We start from the raw sequence: 5,611 nt of genomic DNA on the forward strand, positions 1-5,611 counted from the left end.
AACAGATCTGGTTTTAGGTAGAAGAAAGACAATGAAGACCAGGAAGCCAGTTTGGAAGTTTTGGAAATAATCTAGAATAGATATGATACAGTCTAAACTTCATCAGCAGAAGTGAAGAGCAGTGGTAAAAAGGGCAAATGAGAGAGAGAGAGGAACTGAGAAAAAATGGGAAGTGGTCAAAATGGGAAATCCCAGCTGCTCGGGAGGCTGAGGCAGGAGAATCACTTCAACCCAGATGCAAAAAAGAAAGATATTTCATGTTCACAGACTGAAAAATATATATATTGTTAAAATGCTTATGCTACTGAAAGCAATCTGCAGGTTCAATGCAATTCCAATGAAAATATCAATTAGATTCTTCACAGAAACAGAAAAAATAATCTTAAAATGTATATGGAACCACAAAAGACCCAAAATAGCCAAAGACATCCAGAGCAAAAAGATAAAACCTGAAAGAATCACATTACTTGACTTAAAATTATACTACAGAACTATAATAACCAAAACAGCATGTTACTGGCATAAAAGCAGACACACAGACCAATGGAACAAAGTAGATAACCCAGAAACAAATTCATACCTTCAGAGTGAACTCTTTTTCAAAAAAAGTGCCAGGAACATACATTGGGGAAAAGACAATATCTTTAATAAATGCTGGTGGGAAAACTGGATATCCATATGCAGAAGAATGAAACTAAACCCCTATCTCTTGCTGTATTCAAAAATCAAATCAAAATGGATTAAGGACTTGAATCTAAGACCTGAAACCATGAAGCCACTACAAAAAAATAAAAAAATAAAAAATAAAAAACACTGGGGAAACTCTCCACAATATTGGTCTGGTCAAAGATTTCTTGAGTAATACCTCGTATGCACAGGCAACCAAAGCAAAAATTAACAAATTAGATCACATCAATTTAAAAAGTTGCTGGCCGGGTGTGGTGGCTTATGCCTGTAATCCCAGCCGTTTGGGAGGCTGAAGTGGGTGGATCACCTGAGGTCAAGAGTTTGTGACCTGACTGGCCAACATGGTGAAACCCTGTCTCTACTAAAAACACAAAAATTAGCCAGGCATGGTGGTAAGTGCCCGTAATCCCAGCTACTCGGGAGGCTGAGGCAGGAGAATCACTTCAACCCAGGAGGAAGAGGTTGCAGTGAGTCAAAATCACACCATTGCACTCCAGCCTGGGAGACAAAAGTGAGACTCCATCTCAAAAAATAAATAAATAAAATAAAATAAAATAAAATAAATAAAAAGCTTCTGAACCACAAGAGCAAGTATCAACAAAGTGAACAGACAACCCACAGAATGGGAGAAAATACTTGCAAACTATTAAACTTACAAGAGGTCAATAACTAGAATACATAAGGAGCTCAAACAACTCAATAGGAAAAAAATCCAATAATCCAGTTTTTACAATGAGACAAAGATGTGAATAGACACTTCTCAAAAGAAGACATACAAATGGCCAGCAGGTATATGAAAATGTGCTCAATATCATTGATCATCAGAGAAACACAAATAAGAACCACAATGAGATATCACTTCACCCCAGTTAAACTGGTTTTTATCCAGAAGACAGGCAATAATGAATGCTGGTGAGGATGTGGAGAAAGGGAACCCTCATACACTGTTAGTAGCAATGCAATTTAACACAGCCACTATAGAGAAAAGTATAAGCATTCCTCAAAAACTAAAAATTTACCTACCGTATAATCTACCAATCCCACTGCTAGGTATATACCCCAAAGAATGGATATCAGTATATCAAAAAGATATCTACACTCCCAAGTTTACTCCAGCACTATTCACAATAGCCAAGATTTGGAGCAACCCGAATGTCCATCAGCATGCAAATGGATAAAGAAAAAATGGTACATATGCATAACAGAGTACTATTCAGCCATAAACAAAAGAGACCCTGTCATTTGCAATAGCATGGTTGGAACTGGAGAATGTTATGTTCAGTTAAATAAGAAAGGCACAGAAAGACAAACTACATCTTCTCACTCATTTGTAGGAGCTAAAAATTAAAAGAATTGAACTCATGAAGATAGAGAATACAAAAATGGTGCTAGAGGCTGGGAATAGTAATGGAAAAGGATGGCATCGGGGGAAGTGGGTATAGTTAATAGGTAGCTAACAAAAACAGTTAGATACAATGAATATGATCTAGTATTTGATAACACAGCAAGGGGTCTATAGTCAGCAATGATTTATTGTATATTTTTAAAGTAACTAAAAGAACATAATTGAAATGTCTGTAACACAATAAAATAATAAATGCTTGAGGTGATGGACACCCCATTTACTCTAATATGATTATTACACATTATATGCCTGTATCAAATTTTATACACACATACACCTGCTAGGTACCCATGGAAGTTAAAAATTAAAAATAACATGGTCTAACTATATGCCACTTACAAGAAACTCGTTTTACTGGTAAAGACACTTGTAGACTGAAGATAAAGGGGTGGGAAAAGATATTCCACACAAACAGAAACCAAAGCCTGGCAGAAGCAGCTATTCTTACATCAGATAAAACCTACTTTAAATCAACAACTGTCAAAAACGTATTACATAATGATAAAGAGATCAATTCAACAAAAGATGTAACAATCCTAAATATATATGCACTCAACACCAGAGCATCCAAATTCATAAAACAAATACTCTAGACCTAAGAAAAGAGATAGCAATAAATAGTAGAGAACTTCAAAACCAAATTGACTGTGCTAGACTTGGACTTCAGACCAAATGGACTGAACATACATTTACAGTACATTCTACACAACAACCAAAGAATATAATTCTCATCAGTACATAGAGAATTCTTCAAGATAGACCATATGTCAGGCCACAAAACAAGTTTCAACAAAGTTTAAAATATCAAAATGTTATCAAATATCTTCTCAGATCACAGTGGAATAAAACTAGAAATCAATTCCAAGAGGAACTCTCAAAAGTATACAAATACATAGATATTAAACAACATGTTTCTGAAAATTCTTTGGATCCATGAAGAAATTAAGGTAAAAATTAAATTTTTTTTTGAAATAAATGAAAATGGAGACACAACATATCAAAGTTTCTGGGATACAGCAAAACTTCTTTCTTAGCAAAAGCAGTGCTAAGAGAGAATTTTATAGTGTTAAATACATACATTAAAAATATCCCAAATTAACAATGTAACATTACACCCCAATAAACTGGAAAAACAGGAACAAACCAAACCCCAAATTACCAGAAGAAAATAAATAATGAAATTGTGACCAAAATAACAATACAAACGATTAATAACATGAAAAATTGCTTTTTGAAAAAATAAACAAAAACAATAGAGTGCTAGTTAGACTAATGAAGAAAAAAGATTCAAATAAGCACAATCAGAAATGAGAAAAGATGTGACAACTGATTCCACAGAAATACAAAATATTATCAGAGATTACCATGAACAACTCTGTGCTCACAAACTAGAAAACCTAAAAGAAATGAATACATTCCTGGAAATATACAACCTCACAAATTTGAATCAGAGAGACATAGAAATTCTGAACAGACCAATAACTAGTAGTGAGATTGAATTAGTAATAGAATAGTCTCCCCAAAACAGCAAAAAAAAAAAGCTCACAATCCGATGGATTCATGTACAAAGAGGAACTGGTACTGATCCTACTTAAGCTGTCGTAAAAGAATCGAAAATGAGGGAGTGTTTTCTAACTCATTCTATGAAGCCAGTATTACCATGATACCAAAGCTAGGCAAGAACACAAGAACGATAAAACCATAGACCAATATCCCTGATGATCATACATAGATGTAAAAATTCTAAAACCAAAACCAAAAACAAAACAAAACAAAACAAGAAAACATACCAGCAAGCCAAATCCAACAGTACATTAAAAGGATAATACAACACCATTTAGTGGATTTTATTGCAGGATGCAAGGATGGTTCAACGTACCCAAATCAATAAATGGGATTCACCACATAAACAAAATTGAAAACAAAAATAATATGATTATCTCAATACATATAAAAAAAGCATTTGATAAAATTCAGCATCTTTTCATGATAAAACCCTCAATAAACGAAACAGAAGGAACATACATCAATATAATAAAACCTATGTTTGACCAATCCACAGGCAACAACATACTGAATGGGAAAAAGTTGAAAGCGTTTCTCCCTAAGAGCTGAAACAAGACAAGAACAAGACAAAAAGGTCTACTTTTTCCACTCCTATTCAACAGGTACTGGAACTTCAAGTGGGACTTAACTAAACTAAAAAACTTCCACAAATCTAAAAATCAATCAACAGAATGTACAGGCGATCTGCAAAAGGGAGAAAATATTTGCAAGATATGCGTCTGATAAGGGACTAACATCCAGAATCTACAAGAAACCCAAACAACTCAACAATGAAAATAACAATAATAATAAAATAGCTCCGCTAAAAAGTGGGCAAAGAGCATGAACAGACATTTCTCAAGAGAAGATATACAGTTGGCCGATGAACATATGAAAAAAGGTTCAACATTACTAATCATGAGAAAAATTTAAATTAAAACTACAATGAGAGCTCGTTTTCCGGCTGGAACCATGGAGGGTGTAGAAGAGAAGAAGAAGAAGGTTCCTGCTGTGCCCAGAAACCCTTAAGAAAAAGCGAAGGAATTTCGCAGAGCTGAAGATCAAGCACCGGAGAAAGAAGTTTGCCTAAAAGATGCTTCGAAAGGCAAGGAGGAAGCTTACCTATGAAAAAGCGAAGCACTATCACAAGGAATATAGGCAGATGTACCGAACTGAAATTCGAAAGGCGAGGATGTCAAGAAAAGCTGGCAACTTCTATGTACCTGCTGAACCCAAATTGGCGTTTGTCATCAGGATCAGAGGTATCAATGGCTTGAGCCCAAAGGTCCGAAAGGTATTGCAGCTTCTTCGCCTTCCTCAAATCTTCAGTGGAACCTTTGTGAAGCTCAACAAGGCTTCGATTAACATGCTGAGGATTGTAGAGCCATATATTGCATGGGGGTACCCCAATCTGAAGTCAATAGATGAGTTAATCTCAAGCACGGTTATGGCAAAATCAATAAGAGGCGAACTGCTTTGACAGATAACACTTTGATCGCTCGATCTCTTGATAAATATGGCATCATCTGCATGGAGGATCTGATTTATGAGATCTATACAGTTGGAAAACGCTTCAAAGAGGCAAATAACTTCCTGTGGCCCTTCAAATTATTTTCTCCACCAGGTGGAATGAAGAAAAAGACCACCCATTTTGTAGAGGGTGAAGATGCTGGCAACAGGGAAGATCAGATCAACAGGCTTATTGGAAGAATGAACTAAGGGGTCTACCATGATTATTTTTCTAAGCCGGTCAGTTAATAAACAGTACCTGCTCTCAAATTGAAATATATTGTTGTATTTGTGATTTTTGTTGTTATTAGCCTGCCTCTGTCTTCCCTTAACTATTGTGGCAAGTCTGGTGTGTGATAAAATTAAGCCAAATCAACTGCCCGTTTTGTGCAAAATCAGGGTCGAATCTGTGAAAGACATCTCTTGGGTTTTTAAAAGGCTTTTCTCTACAAAAGATTTTGTTTT

At 35.4% G+C, this 5,611-nt stretch overlaps 1 pseudogene; it reads left to right on the plus strand.

Annotated features, from left to right (window-relative positions):
* Positions 1-4,609: 4,609 nt before the first annotated feature.
* LOC104655571 lies at positions 4,610-5,356 on the plus strand (annotated as a pseudogene).
* Positions 5,357-5,611: the final 255 nt, after the last annotated feature.

The sequence above is a fragment of the Rhinopithecus roxellana genome, chromosome 1 (genome assembly GCF_007565055.1).
Source record: "Rhinopithecus roxellana isolate Shanxi Qingling chromosome 1, ASM756505v1, whole genome shotgun sequence".
In the NCBI taxonomy this organism is placed as follows: Eukaryota; Metazoa; Chordata; class Mammalia; order Primates; family Cercopithecidae; genus Rhinopithecus; species Rhinopithecus roxellana.